Source organism: Cibotium barometz, chromosome 27, assembly GCF_041138505.1.
Source record: "Cibotium barometz isolate CiBa-2024 chromosome 27, ASM4113850v1, whole genome shotgun sequence".
Lineage (NCBI taxonomy): Eukaryota > Viridiplantae > Streptophyta > Polypodiopsida > Cyatheales > Cibotiaceae > Cibotium > Cibotium barometz.
This window is the reverse complement of record NC_141072.1, coordinates 52532547-52559311: the sequence shown is the minus strand read 5'-3', so window position 1 is coordinate 52559311 and position 26765 is coordinate 52532547.

Sequence of the window (26765 nt, the reverse complement as noted above, 5' to 3'; positions counted from 1 at the left end):
AGAGTTGGAAACGAGCGTTCCCCCTAAACTTGCCACAAGCGTTCACTTCTCATAAAATCCTGGTGAAATGCAATTTCACCTGGGAACCTCTCCAATCAAGCTGATTCAAGCACCTTCCCAGGGTTTTTTGTTGTTTTTGTTTTTATGAAGAGCTAAAGCTAGTCTCTAACTACGTATATACCTACAATGCATGTTTTAAGCTAATGGATTGAGATTAATTGAGTGATTAAATAGAAATGCAAACATGAAGAAAAACATAAAAATTAAAAATTGTTTAAATGTTGAGGGCAAATAGGGGCACTTACTTGCTTCTCCCTGCCCTTGGTGTGAAGACTTGAATGCTCCGATGCTTAATCAACGATCCAAACTCCGATTAATCTCCAACAAAACATAAAACAAACAATGTTAATCAACCAACCGGTGGATTTGCATTCCAACTGGGCAAAATCAAGCTCTAGCTAATGAATCAAGTAGAGGACCCTAAGTCAAATGCCAGTTCCCTAGCAGCGCTGCCAAAGATGTTAATGGGTTAACATGCTACCTCGCAAGCACAAGAGAGAAGAATAAGAGAGTGCATGCAAGGGTCAAATCCGGTGATTTGCACTTGGGCAACCCTATTAGGGTTAACTCCCAAATGTGAGGCCACTAGGGGCTCACTCTACACTCTCTTTGTGTCACCCAAAGAGAGATCCAAGCAAGCTAGGTAGGAGCAAGAGGGAAGGAGCTATGGAAAGCTCAACCTCTACCTCATGCCAATCATATGCAAACAAGACAAGATGGAGAGCAATGAGAAGGAAGTGAAGGAGAGAAGGGAGAGCAACACCATTCCTATTCACATACACCAACAATCAAGCAAGCATCACAAGCAAGCAAGACACCATAAGCTCAAAAGAGAGAGAGAGAGGGAGAGAAGGCAAAACTCAATTGAGATAAATGGGATTATCCCTTTTCATATTTCATAAAATGTCTTATAGGCATGAGCTCATATTTACAATGTTCAGCTGCCCAATTACAAATGGGGGCCTAAAACTAGTCTTCCTAGTTTATTTAGCTCTATGTACATCAATATCGTATGACGGCATTACACAAGCCATAAGCTTGGTCATCCCATGTCTCATTTATAATTGGCGCTTAGCGCGGTTACAAAAAAATTAATTACAAAGGAAGTATAGTAGCTGCGCGCGAAAGGTCATGTTAACCAGAGTGGTTAATAGTCTAGCACCAGAAATAATGTATATTTTTGGGGTTAGTCATGCACTACAGGCGTCGGCTCCCATTAGTTAAGGAAGCTCCTTATGTAAAAATGTAAAATTTTTAGGTGTCGTGCAAGTTGCATCAACACGATCACAATAGCCTAAAACATATATTAAGCAAGTTTATGCGTGCACTTTTTGAAGAATTTCTTTTTTTTTAAAACCCAAAACCTATCTTCCCTTTTCCCTTTTCACTTTTTATTTTTTATTTTTTTACTTTTTACATTTTTTGTCTACTCTTTATGATTTCAATTTTTAGGTTTACCGAAAAGGGGTTTTCTTGACTTGGGGCCTACAAGCATTTACATTAAATGCGTGCCATTAAATGCGTGCATGCACTCAAAACAAACTTTTGGAAATTTTTGGCTAGTGGCCTAAAAGCCTACACGCATTAAATGCGGCCAACCAATCAAGATGCTCCAAATTTAGCGAGAGGATTAAGCATAATTAACTCTCGTTTATTACACTAATATAAAAATGCAAAAAATGTAAAAAAACACATAAATTTATGTGTGTGCCAAATCCTCCCCTAATTTCTATTATTATCTCAATTTCTCCATATAAGGAGTCAAAGTTGGGATAAACACAATGCTAGGAAACTGATTTTTTGGTCTATTTCACCCAATCCTTTCACTTTAATGTTCAATTGACTATTTTTTTCCAAAATCGAGAAAAATACAAAAAACTAAAAAATGTAGAAATCATAAATTGAACTTGCAAATGATATGTGGGAGAAGAATTAACCTAAATGCATAAATTGCATAACTTATAGGAAATGAAAAACAAGCAGAAATTGAGAAACATGTAGGAATTACAGAAATTGAATAATATGTAAAAATTATAGAAATTGCAGATTTCACCAACAAAGCCACAAAATGGACACATTTTCAATAATTCATTCCTACCCTTCTTGAAAAATAGAAAACAGAATTATAACATAACTCATTCATACACAAACATGCATTCAAATTACATTGTGGCTATGTGGTAGGTCTATTCCCTGGCAGTGGGGCACCATTTATGGGAAGCCCTTGCACCATAGAAAGAGTGCAGGAACTAACCAAGGTCGTGGAGCTTTGCCTAACCGCACTCGGGAGCATAAAAACAACTCAAATCGAGAAGTTAATCTTTCATAACCTAGCTCACAATTGCATAAGCAAGGTGTGTCACTCACCTCATGAAATGCTTGTGCGTGTGGATTCTCATAAGAGATGATGTTGCCATGCAACCACACTCCAAGCTCCACTCCAACGCCACTGCCACACACTCCAATGGAAGCTCAACCCTTCTCTCAATCAATCTCCCTCTCTTACATACACTCACACATACACAATGAGCAAATAGTATCTCTAATTGAATTAGGTAAGTAAGCAAGACACACAAGAGAGTAAGAGAATAGAGAAGAAGAGCACTCTATTAGTTGCATAAGAGAATGAATGGTGATAATATAAAATGACCCTTGGCCTTCACCCTTCACACCTTGGGCGTCCATACTTAAAATATAGGTCCATGGCTATCTAGGGCCACCTAGGCTTTTGCAAACACTTAATCTAAGAATGAAATCTCCATAATTAATCTCGTGGTGTGCCTTTCATAGACAAGCGACGATCGCACACATAAAATATACAAGGTTGCCTTTGTAATGTCAATTGCTAAATGAAGTGACGGTTTCCAATGGATGGCATCGATGCTAGAGAGGTGTCCAATGAGGGTTAACATTGACCATAGGCATCGAAAGGTCAAATTCACATTAAACAATTATAACATTATTTTACGTGTGTGTGATCGCCGCCTGTATATGAAAGGCATGCCACAAGATAGCTTAATGAAGAGCTCCAATGAGTATAAGGTTTACCCTAGTGTAAGCGGTCTAGGAGGCCTACGACCTATTTTTTAACTTTCGTCACCTAAATGGTGTAAACCCTAAAAATCAAGGAGGTAAAGTAAAATGCAAGCCCAACCCCTCATTCTCCCTTATATTATCCTATGCTAAGTGATTGAGTTCTCTTCTTCTCTACTGTCTTCTTCTTGCCTATCAGTTGCCTTGCTTGATTTAAGCTCTAATGTGCTTGTACTCACGTGTGTGAGTGTGTAAGTGACAGATCGAGCTACAACAAGGAGATTAAATGTTCTCTTATGCATAAAGGCAATGCAAAGATATCAAGCTCATTGCTCAATTTACGTTACTTTCACCACATTTGGTTCATTTTTAGAACATAGTTTGTATTTTAATCACCTCCATCAGCTTGAAATCATCATTGCATGAAAATCCAAAGCACATAGACAATCTTGTATGAGATTAGACACTACCAGCAGTGAAGCAAAACACAAGCTCATTGTGGTAAGACCTTCTCAAATGACAAGCATTTTGCACTTCAAAGCATCACTTGGGGGAAGGGTTAAATCCTTGGGAAACTCATCCATAGGAAAACACATGTTCATAAGCATCAAGAGCAAGAAAAAGGTGCATTAAAAACTATCCTAAGCATGCCCAAAGCACAAGTGCATAAGATGTCCACAACACATAGCACACTAAATGCGTCAAAGGCACATAAGGAAATCAAGAATAAAGTATCAAAAGAAGCATCATAGCACCAAGCAGAAGCATCAAGTGGCATCAGAAACAAAGTCTACACCAAAGGCATGGAGTGTCCATACACCACAGGAAAGACACATGGAATGACCAAATGTCATGGGGGGCTTCGCCCAATCGCATTGGGGGCACAAACAACTCAACCAAGAAGCCAATTTACCATGGCCTAATGCACAAAACGCAAATGAGGGTGTGTCACTCACCTCATTGAATGCTGATTGCTAGGATTCTTGTGGATGTCACCACTCTACAGAAGCACCCAAGATCTCCACTTAACCACTACCACCACACTCCAATGGAAGCTCGACCCGCCTCTCACTCAATCTCTCTCACACATACACTCACACATACATAATGAGCATATATAACATCTCTAATTGGATTAGGTAAGATATTAGGCAAGAAGCAAGAGAATGGAGAAGAAGAGAACTCTATTAGCTACATAAAAGAATGAATGGTGAGAATTACAAATTGACCCTTACCTTGGCCCCAAGCATTCACACCTTGGTCGGCCATACTTAAAATATAGGTCCCTGGCTATCCAAGGCAACCTAGGCTTATGCAAACACTTAATCTAAGCATGTAATCTTAATAATTAAGCCCGTGGCGTGCCTTCATAAACAAGCGATGATTGCACACGTAAAATATACAATATTAGTATTTCTAATGCTAATGCCAAATGAAGTGACAGTTGCTAATAGATGGCATCGACGCTAGAGAGGTGTCCAATGAGGGTTAACATGTCCCCATTCTTGATGCAAATTCCATCCTCAAAATATATTGGTGAAGATAAATCAATGCCATCAATAGGAAGGTGATGATAGTTGAGGGCTAAGTGTTGTGATACCTACATGAAAAACAAAACCTAATTTTAAAGGGTCCAAGCCCCACTTCCATAATAGAAGGAGGCCTCATATGGAGAACTGCTTTGTCTCTACCTAACCACTGAGCATTTAGAGATGCCAAAAATCATTAGGGATATGTGGAAACATGTGATAATAATGCACACCCCATTGCGCTTATTGGTTAAGTGTCATTGTTTATGCAGGATGGCCGCAAATGAATTACCTTCAAGAAGTACTTTATATTCCTAATATTACAAAAATCTTGGTTTGTGTTGGATATATGATTTAGCATGGTTTGAAAGTGAGGTTCAATCCTTAAGGGAATTTTATGGAAGGCTTCAAAATTTTTTAAAATTGAATAAACTTAATACTGCACGCTTAATTCATTAATAATCAAGGAAGGGATGTTTTCTTAAACCGCATTTCCTAGCAGGCAACCCTCATCCTTTCTTTTTGAATAAACTTAATACTGCACGCTTAATTCATTAATAATCAAGGAAGGGATGTTTTCTTAAACCGCATTTCCTAGCAGGCAACCTTCATCCTTTCTTTTTGAAGGACCAGATGATCACATTTGCATTAACCCACTTTGCCTCTATCATCTTTTTGTGAGGAGGATCTTCAAGGTATCTTTTAGCAATACATTTAGATGTCTTTCTCGACTCCATTTCACAAACGATTCATGTGGATCTTGGGTGATGAAAGGATCCACGCTTACGTCAAGCTGACCCATAACTTGAGGGAGAATCTTCTCCTTCTCATTTGTTGGCTGTTGGCCACAGGCTAGACAGCTGCCGCGAATAGCCACCAACCCCACCACTATTCATACCACCACCACCACCTTAACCACCACAACCTCACCTTTTGAACTATAACATGCTTTCATGACCAGCCCATCACTGTGAAGTATCCCAAGTTCTCCGTGAAATCCTCAAAGGATGCGGATGCTCACATCCTTCTTTTTAACAGTTCTTGGCACGTGAACATCCCCGGTCTAATGGACCAAAATATCAAAAAAGCCGCCTTCATCCCGACCTTACAAAAAAGTGCCACTCTCTGGGTTGCTCACTACTATGAGTATGCCCATTTTTCCACCTATGATGCAATCAGAGATGCATTCCTTCAAAGATTCAGGGAAGACAAGACCTCCATGCATAAGCTATACCAGATGAATACAAAAAAATGACAGTGGAAGACTATGCGGCTAAATTTCAAAAGCTTCTTCACAGATTGGATGCAGCCAATCGATCCACGCTGAGGAGATCCTCAACTCTTATTTCATGAAGGGCCTCAACAAACAGCTCAAAAGGGCAGTAGGCCGGTGCTGATCTTGCCATCATGACTTTGCTCTGAGGGCCAAGCATGTGTTGGTAGGATCTGTCAAGAGCAAGGGCAAGACCAAGATAGAGAAGAAGTCCAAAAGGTCCGCTTCCGAATCTTCAAAAGAGAAGGATGATATTGATAACTCAACGGCAAGTGAGGAATCAAAGGAGAAGGAGGAAGATCGCAAGGCATGGTCCAAGAGCAAGAAGGTAGGAAAGACAACTAAGGAATTGCTGCTGCAGCCATGGCTCAGTTGACTAGTGAAGGGGAGAAGTCCCCTTCCCAGGTCCGGTCAAGAATTGGTGTGCGAGATGTCATAATCATGGACACAGAGCCGAAGAGTGTAGCGTGAATGAGCTTTGGCGTGTCATCTGCAGACCACCACACACACCATAGAAGCATGCAGATACAATGGGAGGAGAGCACCTCCGAGCGAGTGATCCAAGCCCTCGTGGTGGCAGCTGTTCAACCTACCCTATCGATGGCTTTGCTCGATCCATGCCACATACCACAATTCCTTCCCCATGGGAATTTTCCTCCTAGGGATATGCCCAGTGCACAATGGCTCGTTTCACGTGTTTTTATTGCCATTCCCTAGGCCATCACAAGTCGGAATGTGAAATTTGGAGGAAGCATAGGGCTGAAGTGGAAGAATCCCAGGCTTCAGCATCTAGACCACCGACAGTGAATGCCATAGAAATCCAAGCTCTAGAGGAGCAGAAGCAGTCAGGTCAATCACATAGGTAGCCAAATCATCAGCCCCATGGCGGTGACACACAATCCATCCAACCCGAGTCTCCAGAGAGAGGCACGGAAAGAACCAACCTCGGATAAGAGGGGAAAGCAGAAATTTGTCACCTGTTGGCATGAGAAAAACAAGGTACAGATGGAAGTGTCTAATTAGGTGGAAAATCAACATGCCAGAGAGAGGCGCTATGGAACAAGGAGCCATAAAGGCTCAAGCTGATCTATTGGCAAGAACCTGAAGCTAGTTTACCCCAAAGATGAACCTGGAGCAGGAAGGCAAATTGTCCTCGCCCAGTGGAGACACCAAGGCCGAAGAAAGGTGCGGAGAGAAGAAGGGCAATTTCGGTCACCAATCGGTGGAAAGTGGAGAATCTGTCCCGGTCGAAACTCGAGGAAATAAGAAATTCAGGATTTCAATCGCCAGTCCATAAAAAGTGGAGAATCCACCAAGGAAAGAACAAAGTGAGGATTTTCATTGTAGTCGTGGTTGGGTAAAGTGGAGAATCCGCCGAGGAAAGAAGAAAGTCAAGATTTTTGTCGCCAAACAACAGTCGGTGGAAAATGGAGAATCCATCCCAACCAAAAGTCACTGAGGGAGTAAACATGCTGGAAGGATTAGACCTTGATGAGGAGGAAGAGTATCTCCACCCAGCAGAATGCCAACTTGATCAGGCTGTTCAAGGTTGATGTGGTCCGGATAATGGATAGATACAAACCGTATCGTCAGCACAAAAGTAAAGTCACTAGGGATCACCTTGATCTGTTGAGCGAGGGGAAATTTCTTGATGAGGTAGAAGATTTTTCTGAAGCTTTAGTTGATGACGATAGTACCCTGAGTCTAGGTAGATCATTGTAACAGAGAAAACCTTTGACAAGGACCTCGAGCAATCCAAAAGGGTGAAGGAAGATGAATTTGGGAATAGAGGTCGCCCGAAGATGATCAGAGTTGGTGCCAAGCTGGATGCTTCATTCTAAGAGAAAGTCTGAGTGTTGTACATTTCCTTCAAGGATGTGTTTGTGTGGAGCTACACCAAAATGAAAGGGATCAACCCCCGCTTCTACCAACATTGGATCAACCTGAAGGAAGATACAGTCCCTATCCGACACGCAACAGAGGTACCGGATGAATCCCAACTATACCAAAAGGGTCATGGAGGAACTAGATAAACTAATGCACAGCAGATTCATATATCCAATTGATCGTGTGACATGGTTGTCCCTGATCGTGATTGTTCCCAAGAAAAATTAGAAGCTTGGGGTCTGTGTAGATTACAGGAAGCTAAATGCCGCCACAATCTCACATCTTTTTCCTCTGCCATTCACAGATTCCTTGCTTGATGCTGTAGCTGGCCAATTCAATGGATACAACCAAGTCCAAATGGCACCTGAAGATTGACAGAAGATGACTTTAATCACTGAATGAAGAAGACCTTCAGACTCAAGAATTCTTTCGCCACATTTCATGGATGGTTTAGGAGATTTTTGCCAAACTTGTGACCTCCTTCATGCAGGTGTTCATTGATGATTTCATTATCTTTAGGAAATCATTCTAGCATTTGATGCACCTGCAGCTATGTTTGGCCAAATGCCAAGTGTCCAAACTAAGCCTGAATCTCGCTAAATGTGGCTTCGCCATCCAAAGCGGTATGCTCCTTGGCCACATTGTTTCTCAGGAAGAAGGCATTGCCGTAGACCCAGCCAAGGTGGAAGTGATCCGGAAAGCTCCGATTCCGACAAGTGTGAAGGAGCTGAAAAGATTTTTAGGGCAAGTTAGATGGCACAGTTGAATGCTCTAGTATCTTGCCCATGTAGCAGTCTCATTAAATTGGAAAATGGCCTAGATCAAAGTGCCATTTACCTAGAACTTGAGATAAGCCAACCTCAACTGGTTAGAGGAATACGACATCGCATTTTGATGCCTCAAGCTGGTTAGAGGAATACGACATCGCATTTCGATGCCTCAAACTTAGCACCCGTAGGTCAAGCCCCTAGTTGGAAGTTGCCGTTTCACATCTTTGTGTGAAATGGAGTAATCATAAAGCTCAGATTAGGGACAATTCATCATGGATTAATACAAGATTAAAGATAATCTCGTACAAAGGCCATGATGCCTAAGTGAGTTAACCTCCCACCAAGAGGATGGCTATCAAGCTTGCCATGAGCCCTAGACCATAAGTGGCCATCTCCAAGAGAGGAGCCATGATGTCAAAAGTTTCAAAAGGTAGAAAGGTATAAAGATACAACGATAGTCCATGATCCCCCTTTTATACTTGATCCCATGACCTAAACTAAAGGTGTTGCTTCGTTACAAACCATCCCCTCCTATAATGATTCTGTCCTCGAAATCAAAGGTTGGTCATGCCCCCAAAGAAAAGACATATACAAGTGGCTATGTACAAAAGCCAAAAATCACATCCATGACTGAATGTCAATGTGGCGGAAGACCCATACATGAATCATATGACCCCCATGGTCGAATGGAAAGGATAAATGGCTCCCGTCAATGATGAGGCTATCTATGCAACCGCCTGGATTGAAAGGAAATCCAAGGCATGCAAAATCCAAGGCAATGGTCCCACAATAATCTGGTGCAAGTGGAGAGGATAAGGAACCATTGTTGATGACGAAGCTAGTCAAGTATCCTCCAGGATCAAATGGAAAAGATACTAGTATCACCCTGAAAGATGAGGTAATCCACATAAGTGTGGAATGTAAATCCAAACCATGTAGGCTCCAAAGCAATGACTCTCAAACCACCTGGATCGACCACCTGGATCGAATGGAAAATGTAGAGAGCCAATGTCAGTGTCGTGGCCGGCCAAGCCTCCTGAATCAAATGGAAAGCTCGACTCCAAAGAGATAGTAGCTCTAGGGTCAAAAGGGAAACTCGTAAGCCCATCCTCACGACTACAGTGTGAATCTGGCACAAAAGGCACCCACCGAAGAAGTTTGAAACTCTTGGCCACACAGAATGTCAAATGGTCCCAGCACAAAAGAATCATCGTGTAGGCCAAGACTTAAATATGTCATAGATGCATCTGAATGTTGAGCCACATATCCAAAAACTATGCTTCTCAAATGACAAAGAATGCATCCAAAGGAAAATGTCATAGCTCCAAAGAACATAGGCTCGTGTCGACATCCATAGGAGCTAAATGAACATAGCTCAAGGTCGGCCTCATGTAGAGTCAAATGTGAACTCATGCCACCATCACGTGTAGCACCACTCGAAAAGTCGAAGGCATGAGTATGATCTGATCCATGCACCATATCAATGTATGTATGAGTATGATCTGACCCATGCACGATATCTCCATGTGCAAGGCACTCTATATGTTTGTGTCCCTCTAAAATAAAAGTTGAATCATAAAGATCACCATCACTAAGCACTGACAAAGTGTCTACACAAGAGAGATAAGTGGTATCAACAAACTCACTCTATCAATGGAATCTCCAAGGACACTAGGGTCATCCCCAAAAGTATAGACAATCTCTATTAATGGTGTCCCTACATGACCTAGATCCCATGATAAATCAATCTCCAATAACACTAGATCTAAGAAAATACCTAGATCAAATGTAAATATCTTGAGGACAATGTCATAGGATATGCTAAAAATATGATTGATATGCATACTCGTACGATGTCTCACCTCTATAAACTCATCACTACTCTCATGCACTATCCCTAACTACTCAATCACAATAACCCGATCCACACGAATGCTGCCAGGAATGCTATGAAAACAAGGAGTACTGGTCATATCCAAAATCTCTCCGCATGTGACAACTCTAGAGCAGTAGCCCAACACATCTAATACTATAGAACCTCGGGTATATGCTCCTCATGGTCTATGATGTGCTCATCAACATGTGAAGTGTCATCCCTATGATAGTCTAATGCATCATCACTATGATCCGCTAGAAGGTAGGTAGACATAGGTGTATCAACGATCACAATGCTCGAAATGCTCGCTGCTGCCATCCTTCCCATCAAGATCATGCCCACATGATCTGACTCACACACATCACTCTCACTATCACTAACACATACATCATCATCATGTGCATATGTGTCAGTGGCAACATGTGCACGTGTATCACTATCATCATGTGTATGTGTGTGTGATACATCAATATCATGTGTATGTGTGCATGATACATCATCATAGGTATGTGGGTGTGATACATCAATGTCATCACATGTGTACACGTGTATGACCATCACTATGTGTACATATGTCAACATCAATATTATCATCAACATGATGATCATCACATTACTATCCACATCATCATCCATTGAATGCATGTCATCTCATGATACCCATCCTTAGGTATATAGTCATCTCTGGTCACAAATGTAGGGCACTCAATCAAGTCCCCACATACATCATCCCATGCAAGCAATGCTGAACCATCCCTAAAAAGATAACCACATAGATCCTCAACAACATCACCATGTGTAGGATGTTTGGACCATCTGGCACGAACATCCTCCTCATCAAATAAGTGTCTAAACTGGCTAGGCAAAGCTCAAACATCCATATGTGACATGAATATGATGTGTCATCATAGCATGATGTTGGTGAAGATGGATCTAGAGGTCGAATCCGTAATGTGCCAAATGTAAGTATGAACTCAGCAAATGATATACATCTCCTCACCTGAAATGGCAAATCAAGATGACAGGCATAGAGCTAGAGTAATAGGGTATGAGCGGATGTCGCACAATCAGCGTCTGGGATGGAGTCATAGTGATATCAACAACGATGATGGTGGGTAACACAACGATTATAAGCAAGGTAGAGGCAGTAACGGATCCCTATGTCGTCCCGCCAATGCCCGAAAGTGTGGAAACACACCCAAATGTGCTGAAGAATGCCACACAATGTGTGGAAAAGGTACCAATATGCTCAAAAGGCCAAAAATGTGTGTGTGAACGTCCAAAAGTAAACCAAATGGCCAAATGTGTGCGCGTGAGTAAACCAAATGGCCAAACGTGTGCGCGTGAATGCCCAAAATGCACCAAATCAACCACACGGCACACTAACCACTCGAAGCTCAAAGCATATGAAATGACCCAATAATCAGTGGTTGCACAACCATGCAAATGGGCTAAAGAAAAGAATGTGAAGAGGTGTGGACAAAGAGACCAAAGGGTGAATGGAGGGTGGATCAAAGGGAAGTATGAAAGGACAGATATGAAAAGGAGGGAAGGGTTCCCAACCTAGCTCAAAAAAAAAAAAAACTTAAAAAACTCTTCTTTGTTATTCTCTCCCCCTCCTTCCTTCACCGCGCCGCTAACTGCATACAGTTGATTTTTTTTTTCTTCTCTTCTCTCTCACACTGACCAGCTACTCTTCGAGTGCCTGAAAGCTTTTCACTGGCTGCGCTTAGAGCTCTTCCCTAAGGGCTCAATGATGCTGCTGTCTTTTCTCTATCTTTTTTTGAAAGTTCCTTTTTAATAATAAAAATGTTCGCTAGTCTGCCTTGCGTTGGGGGTCTCTGTTGTTGTTGTTGCACTCTCTACACTGGCACACTGCATGGTAGCCCTAAGCAATGATACTGCTGAGCATGAGTACTGCACTACTTCAATGCCGCTTGACGTTGTTGCTCTCTCACTTGAGCACTGCTGTGGATGGTTGAGAAGCGTTGCTTGCCTCTGTGATGAAGTTCTAGGCTGACTGCACTGCTTTGCTTACCAGCTGCTCGCCTTGACAGATATGGTACGTGCAGCTTGCACTTGCGCTCGGTGAGATGCCTCTTACCTTGTTTGCTGCAGAGCCGGTGCCATAGCTACACGCAGAGTCTGAGGGAGTAATTGTTGGTCACAACACAGCCTGCTCTTCTGAACTGGTCGCTTGTCGTGCTACTCTCTCATCATGAAATGTCTGTTGTGCCCATAGTAGCAACTGCAGAGATGTGTACTGTGGATTTTCTGCCTTGCGCTTTATTGTGTGTTTTTAATTTTGTCTTTTGCGCTGCTTGCTGCATAGAAAATCTTGTAAATCTGCAATTGGTATAATAGTTGTGCACTGCATTTTGCACAGTTTTAAAAAGATTACATAGATTTCAAATCTGCAAGAAAATTTGCATATTCTGCACTTTCTTGGATTTTTCTACAACTTCTTGAATTTTCTACACAGCAATCTGAAAACGCTACACAACAACCTTGATTTTTTGCACAACAGCTTTTTGCAACGTTTCTTTTAAGAACTCAAAATCTGGGAATCTAGGGTTTGTTCTTGAAGAAATAAGAGCTTAAAAGATTAATATTTGAAACTATAGGCCCTCCAAGCAAGATAATCCCTCAATATTGGTTGCTAAAATGTATGTAAATCCTAATTTCAAAAATCAAGAAAATTTTCAAGAAAATCAAGATCAAGAAGTTCAAGAAATCAAACAGTAAGGTGGATTAGGATTCTGAAAATAATGTTTAATACAAATTCAAAAATAATTAATATAAATTTCATTGCTAATCTTGTCAAACAAGAAACTAGCAAATCTAAAAACTGTGTAAAAAATAATTTTAAAAATGATTAACATTAATCAAGATTAAAAAATACATTTTAAAAAATTAGATTAATAATAATCAAAAAATGATTATTATTAATCAAGATCAAGAAAAAACATTCTAAAATTTGGATTAAGCGAGCTCTGATATCAATTGAAATGGAATGATCATAAAGCTCAGATTAGGGACAAATCATCATGGATTAATATAATATTAAGGATAATATCATATAATAGCCATGATGTCTAAGTGAGTTAACCTTCCACCAAGAGGATAGCTATCAAGCTTGCCATGAGCCCTAGACCATGAGTGGCCATCTCCAAGAAAGGAGCCAAGATGTCAAAAGGTTTCAAAAGGTAGAAAGGTGAAAAGATATAAAGGTATAAAGGTATAAAGCTACAATGATAGTCCATGAGTCCCCTTTTATACTTGATCCCATGACCTAAACTAAAGGTATTGTCTTCATTACATTGTGAATGTCTCAAATGTGGCAATAGGCAGTGTTCTGATGTAGAAGGCTAAGAAAAAATGGTTTCGGCCTATTTACTATGTCAGTCGCCGGCCGGTGACTCTCAAATGCCGAGCGAAATTACTCCACCACTCACAAGAAATCCCTTGGCATGATCTATTCAGTTGGCAAGTTTTGCCACTACTTGTTGAGCAACAAATTCACCTTCCATGTGGATCATTCCACCTTCAATGCTCTATCTTGTGGATAAGCAGATCTTGGCAGGCAAGATGAAGCAGTGGATGCTGATCTTGCAAGAATTTGAGTTCACCATAGTGCACACCTTGGGCACAAACCATACAGTGGCAGATTACCTATCTAGACTCAAATCTGGCAAAGCCCTGATCAACGTAGAAAATGACCTACCCAATGCAAAGCTGTTCATAGCTGAAGAGCAGTCATCCCAATTCCCCAAACATGGTATGATGAAATGTTGGCGTTTATCTCGCCACACCGGCCTAATAGTAGAGGATAGCCTTTCTCCCGATCAGAGGAAATGGATTGCTATCCGAAGTTGGTCTTTCCAAGTCATAGCCAGCCAGTTGTACAAAAAAGGAATTGATCAGATCCTCCTGAGGTGCATTCTACCTCGTAAAACAAGAAGCCATACTTAGAGAGCCATACTTAGAGAATCCCATCAAGGAATCAAAGGAGGTCACTTCGCAGGAGAAGTAACAGGACAAAAGATCCTCCAAGCTAGTGTCTCGTGGTAATCGGCGATGCCTACAAGTGGGCCAAGCAATGTGATGTTTGCCACAGCTTGGCCAGTCACCTGACAGAGACGTATGCCGCAATATGCAATCCTCCCCCTCAAACCATTCCAAAAATGGGGTCCTGACTTCGTGGGACCGTTCAAGTCGCTAGCCTGCTTCACCGATAACAAGTATATCCTGGTGGTAAACAACTAACTATAGCACACCAAGTGAGTGGAAGCCCGAGCTCTCTGAGACAATTCGGCCAAGTCCCACCAATTTTCTGTATGAAATGATCATTAGCCATTTCGGTTACCCGATCAAGCTCATCTCACTAACTAGAGAAAGCACTTTGTCAAATGATATCATCTGCCAGCTGGTCATGCAACACCTCATTATTCACAAAAGATCCACATTGTACTATCCACAGGCAAACAATTAGACAGAGTCTACCAACAAAATACTCTAGTAGATCCTGACAAAACTAGTCAATGAAAATCGCACCAATTCGGATGAGAAGCTATACTAAGCCTTATAGGCATTCTGCACAGTCTACAAAGTCTCCACAGGAATGACTCTGTTCAATTGGTATACAACACAGAAGCAGTGGTGCCAATGGAGTTCCTGGTGCCGAGCCTTTGGATTGCCATGCCGAGAAGTTAAGCCTCGAAGGGTCCCTGCAGCATCGTCTGGATCAGCTCCTCGAGCTGGATGAAGATCAATTCAAGAGATTTTTCATCACTACAGTGATCCAAAAGTTGAGGAACAAATGGGTGGACCACCACTCCAAGTTTTAACTATTCAAGGAAGAAGATCCGGTCCTATTGTTCCAGTCATAGACGGGTCCGCATCCGGGGAAACTAAAGCTTAGGTGGACTGGACCTTTCTGGATCGTGGAAAAGTTCTACGACAGAACTTTCATCCTCTGCATGTTCACAAGGGAGCACTTCTAGAACCTAGTCAATAGCTACCACCTATGACCGTACAACGGGCCGATGCCATCGAATTCATTCATTCATGTGATGGTGTCACTAACCCACTACCTCGGAATTCATCACCATAATTCAGGTGCTCCTCTCTGAACAATCATCACAAAATAAATTCGCCTGGGAAGTCCAACGATGTGATACCCCTCCATCATGATTATTTGACGACGGCGTGGCAATCATGCATGACACGAAGAATGAAAATTGCAGTTAGCTTTCTTGTATCTATTTGTTTGCATGCAGCCCCTCTTCTCTCTTGCAACTATGACCCTGCGCCATTGAAACCCTTCGCTTCACCTAAAACTCTCTCTCTTCTCTCTTGCCCACCGCCTCCCTTGTTCATAGTAGCCATGGTGACCTTTGAACCTTTCACCAGTATCGTCATTGACTGAAGTGTAGGAATGGTTGGGTATCACCCACCTCGCCGAATTCCTCAACATCCCTTGCACACATCGCATGTACACCCCGACGTGGAAGATCTAGTGTGGCAACTACGTGTTAGCATGATAATCACCCTACGCGATGATGACACCACCCTCGCGGAGGCCTTGGTGGCTACGCACTTGAAGCTGCCTCTCGTCAGACAGAAGTTGACTCGACCAAGAACGAGTACATGGTATGCCACTTCGGCGACCGACTAAGCAGGGAACACAAGCTTGGCAATCACAAGAACCCGACCTACATTCTGTGCTATATAATGTTTTTGGAGACCATCTGGCTATAAAACAAGACCCAACACATCTCATCAGCAGCATAGGCTAGCTTCGCAAGGTGGAGAAAGGCGAAGACATCAGCCAGGAAACCCTCTCCTTCACACCAAGCTCCAAAGAGAAGCCAACTGCCTTCAAAAGAGCAACACGTACACGAAGATGGCCAGCTCCTCACCCTCCTGACTCTATTCGGTGTAGCGCTTGTGTCGAACAACCTGCCCCCACCATCAAAGCTACAACACTGTCCCCACCTGCACCTATGCCTCAAGAAGTGAAAACCCCTCTAGAACCCCAGCCAAAGGACCAACCGGTGCCTATCCCCATCAAAGTAGTTAGCCCAAGGCACACTGCCAACTGAACACCGAGATGGGATGCACCTGTACCACTACCATGGCATCCTAGTTCAAACACAAGCTGATCTTAGCCTCCAAGACCTCCAAAGAAAAGAAGCAGTGCATCTTGCTAGAGCTTCCCCCTCTACTCAGTTCGGTCGGAGAACCCTGCCACAGGACAGGTGCTGGATAACGAGGGTGCTCCCCACACAGTTCATCTCAGCCTTGATCTCGTTAGGGATGCACTCCAGTCAAGCAACTTTATATCAAATATAGCCATGTCATGCAGTATGTGCGCAATGCTTTCCAGGGGACCACCACCAAGAATGGCATTGAATGGCCAAACGTCACTCGCTTGGAGCTCGTAATGCTTGCCTATGCCCTATCATTCCTCCTCACCACCTGTTGGTCTCGGACAAATTTACAGGTGCAATCTTTCAACCCTAGCCATGTCCACCAAGGATTCCATGTCGATTGGGTAGAATACCTACATAAAGAACTACATGCCATTTTCTCAAACCCGCTCATCGCGGTGTCATCTTTGGTAACCAAGGTACTATATCATGCCATGAACCCTTTGGCTTGATGTTGGCAGAGCCAATATTTATATATAGTGATAGCATGAGTTCCATTCAGTTATATTTAGCAAAGAATCCAGTGTTTTATGCTCATACAAAACACATCGGGGTACATTATCACTTTGTTAGAGAAAATGTGCTACAAGGTCAAGTTGATCTAAGATTTGTGGAGACTAAAGATCATATTGCAGATATCTTCACCAAAGCATTTGCAAGAGAGGGAAGTTTGAAAAGTTTTGAAGACTACTTGGAGATTTGAAGGCATGAACTTAAGCTTGAGGGGGAGTGTTGAAGAAATAACAAGCTCAAGGTGATTGAGGAGATCAAGACAAAGGCAATGAATTAAATGGCATCTAAATCAGAGCACTCTAGCATCTTCCATGAGCATGTTCTTAATTTAGTGTGTGTGAAAGTGAGCGTTTAAGGTTGTAAGCTTTTCCACTAAAGTGTTCCTCCCACCACATCTACCATTTAAAATGCTCAAATTGTATGAATCTAGTGATGATTAGATTGGGAAGATTAGTATAATGTGGGTATAAGGTAAAATTACAAATCTAACGGTTGGATTTTTATAGATTTACTTTGGAAAATTTGTTATCAATGTTAGAGGCCCATTAAATCAATTGTAATTTAATTCTAGAAAATAAAATATTGAATCTTTCAATCTAAAAACTCTAGGGATCACTATGCTTGTTGCCATGAATTTATTTAAAAAAAATTGGCTTAATTTGAGTATGGGAAGGTCCATTTCCAATCCTCCCAAGTGAAAATTTCCCTATTGTGTCCACTCAAGTCTAAAACCAATCCTAGTTATGTTTGGAAATCTAGGCTTGGTAAACTTCAAAGCTTAGATATCATTCCATGTGTGAGGCTTGGGTAGGCACAAATCTTATATATGCATGCCACTTTATGTCCACATCAGCTTCGAGAGGATCCACATGAGCAGCTTGCCACCTCACCTTGCCACCTCCACCCTCCATGTCAACATGGTCAACCTAGTTGACTCCCCACCTCATCATTCTAGTCTTCATTAATGCCACATCTTCTTGCCACCTTTGCATGCCACCTCGCACTTGGTAACATGGCATGCCACATCATGGAATTGCCACATCAACCATAATAGTGCCACATGTCAAGAGAATGCCACGTGTCATGCACGCATGTGACATGTGGCACCTCCTTCCCACCTCCCCTTTTTTTTCAAAAATATATTTTTGAAAAAGTTAATTTAGTAATTTAGAGAAATAAAATATAAAATTTTAAATAATAAAATATATATAACTTATTAAATAAAAGAATTTAAAATCACTAATTTTAAAGGATTATATTTTGGAATTAGATCAATAATATTATTTTTAAAGTTCATGTTATTCAATTAAAAAAATAAAATTTTAAGTTTAATATTTCTTAAAAATATTTTGTATAGAATAAACCTTTGAATAAAATTTAAAAAAAATACATTATATAAAAATATAGTTATATAATTATAAAATAAAAGATATATTTATATATCTAGTAATGATAAATATTTAGACTTATTAATAAATATTATTAATAATATTGATTTTTAAGTGGATAATAGTTTATCTTTAATTATCTTTATGTTTATCTTAATTATCCAATCAATCTTAGATAGGAAATCCAATGAGATTTGAAGTGGATAACCTATTTTTCCTATATAATCACACATCTCTAGTACTATCCCACACTTATCTCTACTATCCCATCATTGAGCCTTTATAATTTTTTCTCTCTTAGCTTCCTTGAGAATGGGTTCTCAAAGTCGTAGGAGTCAGAAACGTGATAGGACTAGACTTCCCCCCGTCCACCAAGTTCAAGAGGAGGAGAGGAAAAGGATAGCTCGTGAGAGAAAGAGAGAGTGGAGAGCACGTCAACGAGCAACACCTTTCGTTGGCGATGATCCAAGCCTTGCTCCTCCTCTTCCACTTCCTCTCCCTCCGCCCTCTTTCCCCCCACTACCCCTTAGTTTAGATAATCCACATGAACCCGAGTCCCCTTCTCTTTTACAAGAACCCACCCCCCTCCTTTGGGCACCCATCGTGTGGATAGGAAAGAACTATCAAAGTCAGGGGCACATCGTCATGCCCATGCAATCTTCCATTCCTATTTCAAAGACCTCACGCCTTCATCACAGGCATGCGTGCTTGATGCTTTGATCGATCTGCCCAACATGGCCAACTGCAGGGTGCTTTCCGACATTGGAGGTCGAAGAGAGAGGAGAGCTGGCATGGCGGTGCTACAAAGTGTTCATCATTCCTATAGTTAACAAGAAGAGGAACTCTGCGGACTCTTTGGCTGCTCGACGGGCTATTGTGGTAGCCATAAGTATCTCCCAAATGAAGGGTAAGGTGAGTGCCACATCTCGCATCCTTTCCTCCATAGCACCACACACACTTAGAGTTGGGTCTATTAGACGACAAAGTTTAGATGCCAATGAGGTTGGTGCTTTGTGGGCGAGTAGTGGTCGTGTAGCTAGGCATGATCGCCTACTAGATGAAACCACTAGAGCCTTGATATAAAGTTTTTGGGAGGAGAATTGTCGTGCCTCGCCAGTTTTCAAGAAAGCTTTGCGTAAGAGAGTGACAAGAGGAGTGTTCATTGAGTACGATGCTTGCTTTCTTGAAATGACCCAAACAGAGTTGTATTCTCAGTTTGTGGCTTCGTATCTAGAGCTTAAAATTGGGCAAAGGTCAATTGAGCTTAAAATTGGGCAAAGGTTATTTGAGGGGTGCAAGCCTTGGTTTGTGAGGTACTCACGTCAGCGTGACACATGTTGTTGTCGTCGCTACCATGTTGAGTTCAAACTTTTTTATGATGTGTTCCGTTCTCTTAGTGGGCATAGAGAGTTGCCTCGTAGTCCTCGTGATTTCATCCACTCTCTTTTGTGTGCACGCATGGAGGATGCCCAGTTCCATAGGATGCCTTGTTGTGTGGAGAGCAATTGCACATCATGTGGTTCACTTGCACATCTACAGATGGTAGATCTTGATGCAAGTGACCAAGAGATAGTGCCATGGCAACGTTATGAGTATGTGACACACCAGCTCCAGAGTGGTGGACAGTCCAGGAAGTTGCAGCTCGTGGACAAACATACACCACGTTGTCACTTCACAACCACATTTAGGGAGCAGATCTACCCCTATATACGGCACAGTCATTGTGCCAAGTGGCAGGATCATCAGTTTCGAGCATGCCTGGCAGAGTTTCCTATTGGTGTGGTCGTCTCTGTGATTGATTTTGTAGAGAACTACACCTTCACACCTTTTCAGGAGATACAATCTGAGTATTACTTCTCAGAGGAGGTAATGGTTATATTTCATAATATTTGTTTCGTGTTTGAGCTATATTACTTATTTGATTTTTTGTGTCCTAATCGTTTGTATTGCTTACCTCACCAGGTTGCTATTATGGTCCACACTAAAGCACCAAGAGACTTGAAAAATCCACACTGGGCGGCGCTAATTACTAACTCGAACATGCTCCAATCATGACCAAAGTTTGCAAGCATGTGGAAGGGACCCACCCCCACATGCTTGCAAAGTTTGGTCCCCATCGGAGCATGTTTGGGTATGATGGTATGGGGAAGGCCCGGATTTTCCATGGCCTCTTAAGCACCAAGAGACTTGAAAAATCCGCAGTGGGCGGTGCAAGTTACTAATCCAAACAAGCTCCCATGGGGACCAAACTTTGCAAGCATGTGAGGATGGGCCCCCCCACATGCTTGCAAAGTTTGGTCCCCATGGAAGCATGTTTGGGTATGATGGTATGGGGAAGGCCTGGATTTTCCATGGCCTCTTAAGCACCAAGAGACTTGAAAAATCCGCACTGGGCGTTAATTACTAATCCAAACATGCTCCGATTGTGACCAAACTTTGCAAGCATGTGGGGGTGGGTTCCCCCCACATTCTTGCAAAGTTTGGTCCCCATCACAGCATGTTTGGGTACGATGGTATGGGGAAGGCCCGCATTTTACATGGCCTCTTAAGCACCAAGAGACTTGAAAAATCCGCAGTGGACACTAATTACCAATTCAAACATGCTCTGATTTTGTGACAAACTTTGCAAGCATGTGGGGGTGAGCCCCTTCCACATGCTAATTACCAATTCAAACATGCTCTGATTGTGACAAACTTTACAAGAATGTGGGGGTGAGCCCCTCCCACATGCTTACAAAGTTTGGTTCCCATCGGATCATGTTTGGGTACGATGGTATGGGGGAAGGCCTGGATTTTCCATGGCTATTAAGCACCAAGAGACTTGAAAAATCCGCACTAGGCGCTAATTACTAATCCGAACATGCTCCGATCATGACCAAACTTTGCAAGAATGTGGGAGGGGCCCACCCCCACATTCTTGCAAAGTTTAGTCCCCATCGGAGCATGTTTGGGTATGACGGTATAGGGATGGCCCGGATTTTCGATGGCCTCTTAAGCACCAAGAGACTTGAAAAATCTGCACTGGGTGCTAATTACTAACCCGAACATACTCTGATCATGACCAAACTTTGCAAGCATCTGGGAGGGGCCTACCCCCACATGCTTGCAAAGTTTGGTCCCCATCGAAGCATGTTTGGGTACAATGGTATGGGGAAGGCCCGGATTTTCCTTGGCCTCTTAAGCACCAAGAGACTTGAAAAGTCCACACTGGGCGCTAATTACTAATCCAAACATGCTCCGATTGTGACCAAACTTTGCAAACATGTGGGGGTGGGCTCCTCCCACATGCTTGCAAAGTTTGGTTCCCATCGGAGTATGTTTGGTTATGATGGTATGGGGAAGGCCCAGATTTTCCATGGCCTCTTAAGCACCAAGAGACTTGAAAAATCCGCACTGGGCACTAATTACCAATTCAAACATGCTCTGATTGTGACCAAACTTTGCAAGCATGTGGGTGTGGGTCCCCCCACATGCTTGCAAGGTTTTATCCCCATCGGAGCATGTTTGGGTATGATGGTATGGGGAAGGCCCGGATTTTCCATGGCCTCTTAAGCACCAAGAGACTTGAAAAATCCGCACTGGGCGTTTTACCAATCCAAACATACTCCGATTGTGACCAAACTTTGTAAGAATGTGGGGGTGGGTCCCCCCCACATGCTTGCAAAGTTTGGTCCCCCATCAGAGCCTGTTTGGGTACAATGGTATGGGGAAGGCCCGGATTTTCCATGGCCTCTTAAGCACCAAGAGACTTGAAAAATCCACACTGGCCACTAATTACCAATCCAAACATGCTCCGATTGTGACCAAACTTTGTAAACATGTGGGGGTGGGCCCCTCCTACATGCTTGCAAAGTTTGGTTCCCATCGGAGCATGTTTAGGTACGATGGTATGGGGAAGGCCCGGATTTTTCATGGCCTCTTAAGCACCAAGAGACTTGAAAAATCCGCACCGGGCACTAATTACCAATCCAAACATGCTCAGATTATGAACAAACTTTGGATGCATGTGGGGGTAGGCTCCCCCCACATGCTTGCAAAGTTTGGTTCCCATCAGAGCATGTTTGGGTACGATGGTATGGGGAAGGCCCGGATTTTCCATGGCCTCTTAAGCACCAAGACTTGAAAAATCCACACTGGGCACTAATTACTAACCTAAACATGCTCCGATCATGACCAAACTTTGCAAGCATGTGGGGTGGGCTCCCCCCCACATGCTTGCAAAGTTTGGTTCCCCCTATCGGAGCCGTGTACTCGGGAGCTCACGAGTCCCATAAGCTGCTATAGCCCTCTCCCTCTCTACGTTGTGCTACTGCAAGACGTCTCTGTCTGTAAACCCAAAATCTATAATCAGCAATGGTACGTGTCTGCCACTCTGCTCGTGTAAGCTCCTCTGCTGTAAGGACACGCTGCTCATGAGAAGCAGCACTGCTGCTAGCACCATCACCCGAAGTGCCACTAGGACCAGCACCACACCCACACGCTCGTATGCTGTGATCTGGCTCTCATGAAGGGCTCTCTGGTATGCATCAAACTCATATGAACTCCACTCAATCTCTGGAGGCACCTGAGGCTCCTGATCTCTGTCATCGACGGCGTCGAGTCCCAACAAGTCAATAGCTGAGATAAAATCAAGAGGCCTGCTAGTCCTAGCATCTACTTGAGCGAAGCGTGGGTGAAGATCATCAATGCCCAAAACTCTGTTTGTCGTCACTAGGTCAACGCGTGCACGACAAGAGGGACATGCTGAGAAGCATACTAGCTCCTGGGTGATGCAAGATAAATGGTAAAAATGTCCATATCCCAGAGCATATCCACCAGTACTGTCAATGTCCTCGATACAGAGAGCGCAGCAAGCATCATGGAGGAATGGTGGTGCATCCTGAGGGAGAGGTCGTCGAGAAACCTCTGTAATAACAGGCCGTGGATATAAAGGCAAGTAGGGCATTGTCACGTCTGAGGATCTGCGGAACTCTCGAACATGCAGCATCAACTGCTCTGCCCTATGCTGTGCAATCCGCTCCATAATCATGTGATGCTGCGCCTCAGCTCTAGAACTCCCTACCTTAGTCCGAGCCTACGCAAAAAAGTAAAGCATAAAAATAATTGATTAGCCTCTCTCATTAGGTATTACTTAAAGAAATTTATAACTTAGGACCTTAATTATAACTCTTTTACGTGCAAGAGAAACCTATGCTGGATGTCAGACTCTCTCACATGCCGTGCCTCTGTAGTAGCTGCCTTTGCCGTCTGTAATGCAGCTCTAAGACGGTCAATCTCCGCTCTCGCCTCTACCAACTCCTGAGTGAGTCTCTCAGTGGTAGGTGTGGGACCCTACGTGACATAATCAACCATGCCACTCATGTAAAAATATAGAAAAGTACATATAAATATGTAAATAAATGACTAAAAAAACTTAAGAAGTAATAAATATGTAAATACCTTGACATCTGTCATCGGTATCGATCGTGAGAACAAGCGCACCACGTGCTGGATGCTCTCCGTGGTACTCCGTATGTCGATGTAAACCTGGGTGCCAAGAGCCTCGACTGTCGACATAGGCACAAATGAAGGATCTGTAGGAGCTACACGAAGGGCTGGTGGAGGCCGCCTACCCTAGTCCTGGAGACGGCCTCGGCCACCACCACCACCCGGCTGATGGCTAGTGTAATCCACCTCCTCCCCTAAGACAAACTCCGCATATAATTGCTTTGCGAAGTATATGGGAATCTGGCGGTTGTTCGGCATCCTCCCATATGTGGCAAGATATTGACTATAGATATGTGCCGCCATACGAGGATGCGAATACCGCGAAATAGTAAGGGGCTTGCCCGCTGCCCCAGGCCTCATCCCACGACTATCGAGGAAAAGATCTAAGTAGGCTCGGACCAAGATCACAGACCTGACGATATGTCAGGCCATGTGACATAGGAGCAATGCATTGGTGGGCTATCCACTCATCTACATAAACAATATCGTGAAGGCTACGAAGGGACGAAAGCATCACCTCTCCAAGTCTGCCACGATATGTAATGTAGACGGTGTGTCTCTAGCACTCCTACGGATAGCCGCTAACTTGCGGTCTATCTTCGCGACGACGATGAGGTCCACATTAGACGAGCGGCCCTCCTTGTGGCCCTCCTTACATGACTCCATGCTAAAACCTAAGCCTAACACAAAGGTCCAATGTGAAAGGTCCAATGCTTAGTGCTAAGTAGCACTAATGAAGCTATAAAACAATGCTAATGGGCCCACTAATGCTAATCAAAATCAAGAGAGTAAGGAGAGTGAAAACGACTTCTGACAATGAGGCAAAAAAAAAAAGGTTTTCGATTTTATAACCTCGAACGAGGTTCGGTGGCATCATGCACTTTAGGGTTTGCAAGATGTACGCTCTGGATTTTTAGGGTTAGTGAGACAAACGGCCAAGATACACACTTAATTTTAGGGTTGGTGAAGGATCGGCTGAGATTTGAAATTAGTATCTCGTTCGAGGTACATGGACGGCTTAGATTTTAAGTCATTACCACGATTGAGGTATGTTTGACGGTCGAGATTCATTTAATACCTCGATCGAGATATTTAAACGGCTGGGATCGCATCTTCCAATGTGCATGAATGGACGGTGGAGATTGCATCTCTACACCTCGAACGAGATATGTGGACGGTGGAGATTGCATCTCTATACCTCGAACAAGGTATTTCAATGGTCGAGATTTTATTTCAATATCTCGTTCGAGATATGTGGACGGTGGAGATTGCATCTCTATACCTCGAACGAGGTATTTCAATGAATGGTCGAGATTTTATTTCAATATCTCGTTCGAGATATGTGGACGGTGGAGATGGGTTGGTCAAATATACCTAGGTGGATACACCGTGGCATTGATGTGGATCCGAGTGGCATGAATATCTCGATCGAGATAGTGTGGTGGCGGTGACGTGTATTGGTGACATGGATGATGGCTGGAAACCCGGACTGCTAGCGTGGCATTAGTTGGTATCTCGTTCGAGATATGTCGCTTAGGCTTGGGAGGCACGTGTCGTGTTTTAATTGACGGCGATATCACGATCGAGGTACTCCGCCCGAGATGCGTGGATGTCCCAATTTTAGAGAGAGTGAACAAAAGTGAGTACCCTCATCTTGCAACCGCCCATATATATACATACATATGTATATATATACATTTTTTCACAGAGCGCCTCCTTCTACATACAGGTTCCTTTCATATCAGCCATCAAGACTCTGAGAATGGAACCATAGGCTTCTCTCTCACCAATATGGGATTTCGATTACTTGGCATCATTTAAAGGTTTGTCAGACCAATCACTCTCGAGCTCTGAACACATAAACCAGTGTTCGATTCGAAAGGTTTGCTTATGTGGGACATGCATCCCAAATATTGGTTTCAAGTGTAGGAGAGCAAGGTCGTTTTACTGACTCATAATAAATCTTTAAAACGAGTGCGCCGTGCCGACCATCAGGCAACAACGAGATATCAATTGTGGTAGCGCTTTCAGAGGTTGTTATATATACATATGTATGTATATATATATATATATAAACACATGTACATATATGTATGTATGTGTGTGTGTGTGTGTATGTACATATATGTATGCATATGTATGTATGTGTGTGTGTGTACATATATATATGTATATATGTATATATATATAAACACATGTACATATATGTATGTGTGTATGTGTGTGTGTGTGTACATGTGTTTATATATATATATATATGTATGTAAGTATTTATGTATGTATGCATGTATGTAAGTATTTATGTATGTATGTATGCATGTATGTATGTATGTATTATATATGTATATGTATGTATGTATATATTGTGTGTGCCCCCTCCCCTTCCCCACTCTCTTCCCAACCTTGCGCTTCCTTCCCTCCTTGATCCCCCTCCCACCCCCCAACCACAAAACCCCTCTCTCGTCCCCCTGGGGTAATTTGTGTGCATGTGTATGTGCGTGTGCGTGTGTGTGTACGTGCGTGCGTGCGTGTGTGTGTGTCCCTCTAGTCCCCTTGCCCCTAGGGTTGTGTGTGTGTGTGTGCACACATGCACATGTGCAATATTAGCTAATTCTAACAAAAAAAACTGTGTCATTTTTGGAGCCCCCTCCTCCTTGAGGTCCCCTGTCGCCCACCCAACTCTCTTCCCCCTCGGGTAGTGTGAGTGTGTGTGTCCCCCCCCTCCCTTTCGTCCCAC